Genomic DNA, 9,475 nt, shown 5'->3' with positions numbered 1-9,475 from the left:
TTGGAATAAAATGAGCATCAATCTCTTCTTGCATGTTGTGAAGACGAGCTTCTTTCTTATACATGGGCTGCTCTTTGGATTGAGAAGACCCCACCATAACATTCTCTGCAATAGCTTCTTCAATTTCAGCTTCATAGATGTCTTCATCTTTGGCTTGTATGGCTACAATCAATTCTTTGATTGCCTCCAATCGAATCCCTTGAGTATTCAGCTTCTCTTCATCCTGCAAATACACATGAAGAGCTTGCAAAAGAGCATGCATAGATTCTTCAGTTTCTTCACCAACATATTGTCTTTTCCTTTTAATTACATCAATTATTACATCATGAAATCCTCATTTTGCAATTTCGAGAATTTCACCCAATGTAAATTCAATTTTGCTTCTAAGAATCCTTTCTTCTAGGATCCGCTTGAGATCCGTCGCAGTCTCTATGTTAGACTGTAGCTTGTAGCCAGGATGTTTGCCTTTTCTCTTTCCTTCCGTCTTCTTTGCTTGTGGGGCATCTTCCATATCATGCTCTGGCATGGTGGTGGTGGATTTTCAGCAGCCTTCAGCTGATCCGGTTTACTTCTTGTCACACGTTTGGTTAGCCCTGAAGAGGAGGGATCGGCAACATCTTCTTCTCTTCTTCTCTTTTCTTCTACCACAACTTCTTGATTATTGATTTCAGCCAACAGAGCGAAAGCTGAAAATGAATCAACCAGCTCGGTCCATTCGGTTCTTCCTCGGATGCATTGACTGGGAGTAGTCAAATCATTTTTTGGACGCCTTGCCTTGCTCCATGTGATCTAAGGCATGCATCCACACTTTAGATTTTACATCAATCTCATTGGTTGGCTCAATTTACAGCCCATAGGTAGCTGCATCAATAGCTGCATAGTTTGTTCTTGTTGTCAAATCCTCCAATCTTTTCTTCATGCCACCGTTACCGAAATTTGGCTCAAGAGGAAGCCCAGTTTTGGTCGCATGAATTTTACCATCCTTCCAAAAAACTAATTTTTGTGCCTTAGCTTCACAGAATGCACTACACTCCCTCTTATCATGCTGTAGGATGTCACACCAGGTATAGCATCTTTTGAAGCCTTCTCGTATGGGTCTTTGGGCAGCTGTCCGCCGTCCTCTTTCTTCCACTTTCACATCAAGCCTTTCTACCTTGGAATTAATGTTCGTTAGATTAAGATGGAGATCCTGCATACTCTTGATCAGCTCGTCCATGACATCCTTCTAGGTGGAACATCAGGATTTCTTGGTTGCTCGGCCATAGAAACAGGAGGTCGAGATACAGGAACAGGTCGAGATTCAGTGAAGATTTTCTTCGTCATGAGGTCAGAATCTTCAAGAAAGAATTCTTATCGAAGAGCCTTCTTGAATGCAGACCATTCCGCATCTTTTTGGAAAAGACCATGAATCCGGTCTTGGAGGCCATGCACGGCCAAACGGGCAAAGTATCGGCTCCAAGCATGATGAGGGACTCCAAAGAAGACTATCTTGTCAGTATAGAGGCGGTCAAAAGAGGACACATTTTTCCCATTAAATTGCTTGAGCTCTTGCCCAACTGCTTCCAAAGATTTAATGGCAGCAGCATCATTCCACTCTTCATCTTGCCTCCGTTGTTGCTACAGTTGCATCTGCTGCTACTGAAATTGCAATTGTTGTTGTTGGTTCTCTTGCATCAGATGAACCAACTGCTGCAAGGCATCTCCTCCCAAACTTGATGATTCTCCCATTGTACTTTCTCTTCTGCAGGCTGACCTTCACATCGGGTTCACCACTGTCGTCGTGTTGGGGGTTGAAGGTCTACCACTAGGGTTTAGAGCAAAAGAGGAGTGAGAGATTCAAGGTAAGGAGAGAGAGAAAATAATGGGGTTTGATAAGTCTTGGGTTTTAGAGATGATTCAGTTGGAGAAGAAGACCTCAAGCTTTTTCATATACTTAGCATACATGAATGGCATCATAGACTTTGACTTGATTACATCAAATGCCTATGAGGTTAATAGACCAATACATGTAGAGATTTTATCTCATATTTAATACAAATACATATTTCAAATGCAAGCCAAAACGATTACAATTTCATGAATGCCAATGAACAACAATTCCAAGATACAAGTATTTGAGTGGTAGATTCCATTACTTCCAAGACATAAACCAAAAGCTCTTGAAATGCACTGACAAAGATTTTAGTTCACTTCAGCCTTGTTTTATAATAGTAATTTCCAGCCCATGAACAAGCTCCAAAAATGCACATAAACTCAAGAATAAGCCTCCCTAATCACTCTCAAATGAAGCCCTGATGTTTAGAGGTCAATATCAACACTTGCAACCACATAGATCACTTGATTTCCCTTCAAGAAGACAAGAACATTAGGCTGCCCTATTTATGACAGTTTTTGGAAGAGCCTATTCATCCCATACATTGGCAAAAATCACCTCTTGACTTGCCCCAAAGTCACTCAAGTACTTGGGCACAAGAAGGGGCTTCAATGGTACACGAATATGGTAAGAGAATGGAAGAAGACGCTCATAAGAGCAAATTGAATACTTTTACTCTATTTTTCCCTTTTATGGACTGTCATACAACTCATTTTTGTGACCAAATGGATGGGGCAAAAAGGACTCTCACCTTCTTTGTTTGTATCTCCTCTTTGTCTTCAGTTTGCTCTATGTTTGCATGCTTTGGAGCATTCACCATAGTCTTCAACTCTCCCTCCATCTTCCATAGGTGTGCAGGCCTGGAAAATGCGTCAAAAAATGTGGGCTGCATTCCTCTCCTTCTTCCACACAAAAAGTGGACCATATAGGTCACTTACTAGTCACACAAGTCTCTTACAACCATTACTTCATGTCCCATACAAACCAAATTGACTTTGGGCACTCTTCTTAACTTCCAAGGAAATACAACTCATGAACCATTGTGACATAACCTGTAAACTATCAATTACCACCTGTTGTTCAAGTTGAAGGTCTTCATAGACTTAATTTTTGTCAATTTACATGATACAAACTGAAAATTACATGTCAAGTTACAAAGGAACTTATGAGATTAAATGGCATCTAAGACAAATGTAGGGGAATAATGATTGAATTATGTATGAAAGTCTCTCATGTGAATCCTAATGAAGTTCTTCTACAAACATAAGAACTCCATGTTTTATGCCATGAACAGAAAACCCTTTGACAGCGTGTTTTGGATTCATAGGGTATGGTCGCTATTGACCGGCGTTGCGTGTGGCGTCATGGGTATGTTATGAGAGTCACTACACTTGGTTCTACCCCCTTAAGCTCTTCTAAGAACCAAGCGAATACATCTATATACTCTTGTAAGAGAGCAATGAGACTTGTCTCCTCTTCCTCTGTCGAGTCATCAGCAATAAAGACAGGTCAGGGTGTCTCCCCTTCTTGGGCTAGGTGTACCTCCTTGACTTTGGAAAGTCCCTCAATGGGTTCACTTGCTTGCGCTTGACGTTTGGCACCCGGCACAGAATCACTACCCTATCATCCTTCTTGAACTTTGTAAATCTCTTAGGGAGGTCCTATGGATTTTGTTGTTCGTCTGCTCATGTGTCCTTAGGCTGTTTTGCCCTTTCTTCCTTTCATCTGCGCCTCAGGTGGACGGGTAGGTCCCCCTTGGTACCTCTAGTCTTGGAAGGCCTAGGTATTTTTGGGTCGCTCTTTGAACTCACTTCTGACTCAGAATCGAACTCCCCATCTTTGCTAGAAGAGGTAGTCTCTCTTGGTGGTCACAGCTTAGAGGGTGACTCTATTCTAAGCATTGGTGTGGTACTTGGTTGGGTTAGGCCTGCTTGTTCAAAGTTTATGGCTTCTATATGTTCCAATCAAGCGCGATCACAATCCACACGCATGACCCCTTGCTCTATCTTGAAGGTGTTCTTTCTCTTTGGTGGCTTGGAGTCTGCTCATATCTATTCTATCGCTCGTCCTTCAATGTCGTATTCTATGGTATCTATCTCACCCTCACTCTTGTCATTGAAGGAGTGACAAATTTCATATTCATCATCGTTTGACTGCTCGTCGTCTCTCCTAGGTCTTGGTATGTCTCGTGTCTTTGATCGAGGACTAGGGCCCAATTGTACATGAGGTTTAGGTCATGCACCCTGGTCCATTGCCACCTTGGTTCATCTAGGAGATCTTGGAGTGGCTTGAAATTTGCTGCTGGATTGCAAGCTAGCTTGCCAGTCAAATACTCTAAAATCTCCTGGAGTTCCCTCTTGTTGTTTGGCACTTGGAAAGTGACAGGGTTGGGTCTTTTGCAAAGATTTCCTGCCATCATGCAAACCGGTACTGAGGGTGTACCATTGGGCTTGCTGATCATTTTAATGGCCTTTTCATACTCCTCATTGTCCGAGAATGGAAGGTCGATGGTAGCAAGGACATGTATCCAATCTCACTCGTCTTTAGGACATGGGATATACTTAGTCAAGGACCCATAGGACGTCTTGTTCTGAGCATCACCCTTAAGCATAGTGGAAATGGCATCGAGGTCGACCGGTGTAGTCTTCCAGGAGTCCATTTCTACCCTTATGACTTCTACTCTATTGCCTAGGAAGATGAGACCATTCCCCCAATCTTCAATCACTCTGGAATTGCGTATCCAAGGTTGGCCCAATAGGATATCGTAGTCCACTCCCTTCATGACTATAAAGTTAACTAAGAATTGGACTCCTTTAATTTTCACTGGCCAGTTTTTTAGCACCCTGAATGGCTTCACTTTCATTTTGTTAGCTAATGTGACATTGAACCTCGCAGTCTCGACAGGTGGGTTGCCCCAAGTCTGAAGCACTATGTGGCTCAGTACACTAACTCCTGCCCCTATGTCTACAATCCCTTTCCTTTTTGTATCGCCTAGGGCTAAGACCGGTAAGACTGCATGTATTAACTTGTAAGGACTTTAGGCATGGAGTGCAATGTCAAACTTGGTATCTGCGTCTCTGCCTCATGTTCTTGTAGGTCTGCAGCAACTTGCTCTCATGATCCTTCAACCCACTACTTCAAGTCTTGCCATTTAGATTCAGCTTCATGTTCAAATTCAAATTCAGCTTCCTCCATGAGAAGTGGATCTGATATTTTTGTAAGCTTATTTAATGTACCGAGTAGATACATTGCTCCACCATGTGCTGGGTCAAATAAGTAGAGAAGCTTTGAGGGCTTCACTAGCACCACTTTCTTTAAGCTAGATGTCAAATTTATCAATCAAGAACATCTAAACTTGGTTAGGGCCCAAATTTTCAAAGTTTCTTTCAGAATGCAAAAAAAATTGATCATAGGGTGCATTGGGTCGTCTTGCAAAGGTGATGGACCTAAAAACGGGCCGGCACTGGCTCATGCACTAGCCGGGCCTCGCCACTACGCACAAGACAACCCCTCGGCCTCACGGCCAGGAGCGTCTATCAAAATCTCTGCCTTCCTAAACATTGTGTTTGTAATACGTTGTAGTCCAACTGATCCTAACCCAATATTACTCCTCAGAGGGAGTCCCTTTCACATAGCCAAAAGGCTCGAATCACATACACATGGGGTTCCTCCTACGGCTGAATGCCGTCAACCCTCTGCGACTCTCCTACACCTTGGGGATTGGCCCCTCGATGCGTCGCTCAACATATAAACGTTTCGCACAAAAATCCACTCAAGGTACCATTTAGTCGTATACAGGAATGTACCATTGTCCTTACTTCTCTTTTCCCTAGACCCCATGACTAGCCTATGGCTTAGGGTGTCCTGTCTCTCACTCAACGTAGGTCAAGGTCCTAATGAAAACAATTGCTGTGCATCCAGGATTTCTGATACCTTTAAATATTTCCATGATTTCTATGACTTGAAGTAGCTAGGATTACCCCTTGAAGCATATTATTCGAAGTTTGTTTCACTCCTAAAGTATGCACCCCCAATGGATATGACACAACAGGTGTCAAAATTTTGTATTGGGTTGAATCCACCCATAAACACTCGATTGGAATCAATGTGCCCAATAGACCTACAAGATGCACTCATTCGAGCTACTCCAATAATATAGGAGGTGCAGGCCAAACCAAGGAACAACATGATTTGGCCTTACAAAGATTAGCATAAGGGCGTGTCTAAGGCTCAAACTAAGAGAGCACAGGGTCAAAATCAGGGCCAAAGAAAGAAAGCTAGGGTCAATGCTATCAACAACTTTGTTCCAATACAAAGCAATGATCACAACCCACGTTTCTTCCATTGCAATGAGCTCGGACACTTCAAGATGGAGTGTCCCAAGCTTGGCAGAGGGCATCGCCAGGGGAAATTCCAAGGTCAAAACAGAGCCGCTCATGGCCAAGGAACCACCGTTATGGCAAGAGGGAGAATCTCCAATGTTTCCACCAAGGAGCTGGACAATGAAGAAGATCCATCCATGGATGCTGACATTGAGAGGGCAACGGTTCATGCCACTCTTCACAAGAAGGTCCGAATCACCAATTCTTGGTGATTCAAGCTCCATCAGTATATCAAGGTAAAAGCTTCAAAAACCTGATTGACTGTGGCAGTACACATTCCTTCATTTCACCAATCTTTGCAAAAAGATTAGGGATAGCCACAATAGATGCACCTACTTTACCTGTGGAATTAGCAAATGGTCGTGAGGTCACTTGTACTAGGCAAATTGCTAAGGTGAAATTCCTACTGGGTGGGAAGCCAACTTCTGTGAGATTTAGGGTAATGAACCTAGATGTCCACGAATGTTTACTCGGAATGGATTGGCTAATACCCAATGATGCCCACATCCACTGTGGGAAGGGCTAAGTCTCCTTCCCAAATTTTGAAGGGGAACTAGTCACGACTCAAGGTGAGGCTGGTAAGCCACAAATACAGTTGGCAAAAGCAACACGGATAATTAAAGGTGTTCAAAAGGGGCTACGTGTCTATCTGATTAAGCTGAATAAGCTAGATTAGAATCAAGAATCTGGAGAAGAACCTTCATGGTTAAAGGAATACGCAGACGTATTCCTTGAAGATCTGACATAACTTTCTCCCCAAAGGGAAGTTGACCACGAAATTAAAATTGTGCCAGGAGCTGCACCGATCGCAAAGAGGCCATATAAAATGTCCATCTTGGAAGCTATCAAACTGAAAGAGCAACTCAAGCAACTGTTAGATCAAGGCTACATCTGACTTAGCAGTTCTCCATAGGGAGCTCCAGTGTTGTTCCAAAAGAAGAAAGATGGAACGCTTTGCCTATGCATTGACTACAGAGGGTTGAATCAAGCAACCATAAAAAATAAATACCCATTCCAAGAATAGATGAATTACTTGAGTGTCTTCAAGGGGTGAAGATCTTCTCAAAGATAGATATTAGATCTAGATATTATTAAATAAGGATCAAAGAAGAAGATACTCTGAAGGCTGCATTCAGTACAAGGTATGGACACTTCGAATTCCTAGTGATGTCATTTGGGCTGATGAATGCTCTTGCTACCTTCAATAGGTTAATACAGAATATCTTTAGGCCCTATCTTGATGACTTCGTACTCATCTTTTTTGATGATACCCTAGTCTACTCAAAACAGGGAAAGGATCATGAACCCTAGCTTCACATTGTTCTTAAAACAATGAGAGCACACAAGCTTTATGCTAAGAAGAAGAAGTGCGTGTCTTTCAAGTGACAGATTGAATATTTGGGATTCATTGTATCAACAGAAGGAATTTCAGTAGATCCAGCTAAGGTCAGAGACATTCTGGAATGGCCAACACCAACTTCTGTCAAAGAAATACATAATTTTCTTGGATTGACAGGGTGGTATAGAATTTTCATCAAAGATTATGCTTTGATTGTAGCACCTCTGACTGAACTACTAAAGAAGCAAGTGGCAATTGTATGGTCACCTACTGAACAAACCAGCTTTGACAAACTAAAGCAAAGCTTAGTATTAGTACCCATCATGAAACTTCCTGATCTTAGTAAGGAGTTTGAAGTGGTAACTGATGCTAGCGCACTTGCTTTAGGATGTGTACTTATGCAAGAAGGTCATCCCACAGCATATTCTTCAAGGAAATTGAAGAGCCATGAAAGGAATTATGCGACCCACGACCTGGAGCTGTTGGCTATCATCCATGCTCTCAAACTTTGGAGACATTACTTGCTAGGTAACAAATTTTCCTTAGTAACGGACCACAAGAGTCTTAAATAGATTTTCACTAAGAATGAGCTCAATGTGAGGCAACATCGATGGATCAAAGTGTTGGAAGAATATGATTTTGAAATCAAATATAGGCCTAGAAAAGAGAATGTAGTTGCCGATGCACTCAATCTCAAGGCATTTCTAAATTCTCTCTTTTTGCAAGATCCATCAACAGCAAGGTCTCTAGCCACAAAGGTATTAATGCCAAACAACCTGATTCTTGAGCTAGCAAAAGAAGGGGCATATCATGACCCAGTCTATCAGAAAATGCTAAGGGCAATCCCCATCAAGGATCAAGACCCGAAGCTAAAGATGAAGTATCAAGAATTCTCCATCAGTAGTGGTCTTGTCTACTTTAGGACAAGATTATGTATCCTTGCAAGCCAAACTCTCAAGCAGAAGATACTTTGGGAAGCCCATGACTACCCTTTCTCAGGGCATCCTGGTTATGCCAAGACCCTTAACACGGTCAGGAAGAGCTATTTTTGGGAAAGGATCAAGGGAGACGTACTCAAATATGTCATGAAATGTTTGTCTTGTCAATGCATTTAGGCAAAGCACCTAACCACTTGACATTCCACAAATGAAATGGGAGTTCATTAGTATGGACTTCATTGTTGGCTTACCCCAAGTTCAGGGAGCATATAAATCTATTTTTGTTGTAGTTGATATGCTCAACAAGGTCGCATATCTCATCCCTGTCAAGACGAACTATAAAGCTTCAGACATCGCAAGATTATTCATCAAGGAAATATTCAAACTTCATGGGTTATTCAGAAGAACCATTAGTGATCGTGACTCTCTTTTCACATCACACTTCTAGAGGGCTATCTTTGAGGTTATTGGAACTCAACTCTGTTTCAACATAGCTTACCATCCCCAAACAGACGGTCAAACAAAACAAGTCAATCAAGTCATTGAAGATATTCTTAGGGCACAGTGTTGTCGCGAACCCAAAAAGTGGATTCAATACTTACCACTGGTTGAGTTTGATTACAATGCTTCTTACCAACATAGTATTCGGATGACCCCTTTTCAAGCATTGTATGGGCATGATTGTCATACCCCCTTGAACTTCTCGGATCCAACTTTGAGGGTAGAAGCTTCAAGACAGATGTTGGAAGACATGGATGATCAAATCAAATTAATAAGACAAGACATTCAAGCTACCAAGGATAGACAGAAGGCTTACACTGACTTGAAACGACAAGATAGATCCTTCGTTGAAGGTGATATGGTCTTCATCCGTGTATGCCCTAAAAAGGGTTCACTGTCCTTGGGAGAGTACAAGAAGCTAAGTCCAAGGTATTGTGGACCT

This window comes from Lygodium microphyllum, chromosome 8, assembly GCF_053477565.2.
Source record: "Lygodium microphyllum isolate KBCC chromosome 8, Lygodium_microphyllum_v1.1.10, whole genome shotgun sequence".
NCBI classification, from domain to species: domain Eukaryota; kingdom Viridiplantae; phylum Streptophyta; class Polypodiopsida; order Schizaeales; family Lygodiaceae; genus Lygodium; species Lygodium microphyllum.
Note: the sequence above shows the minus strand (reverse complement) of the source record.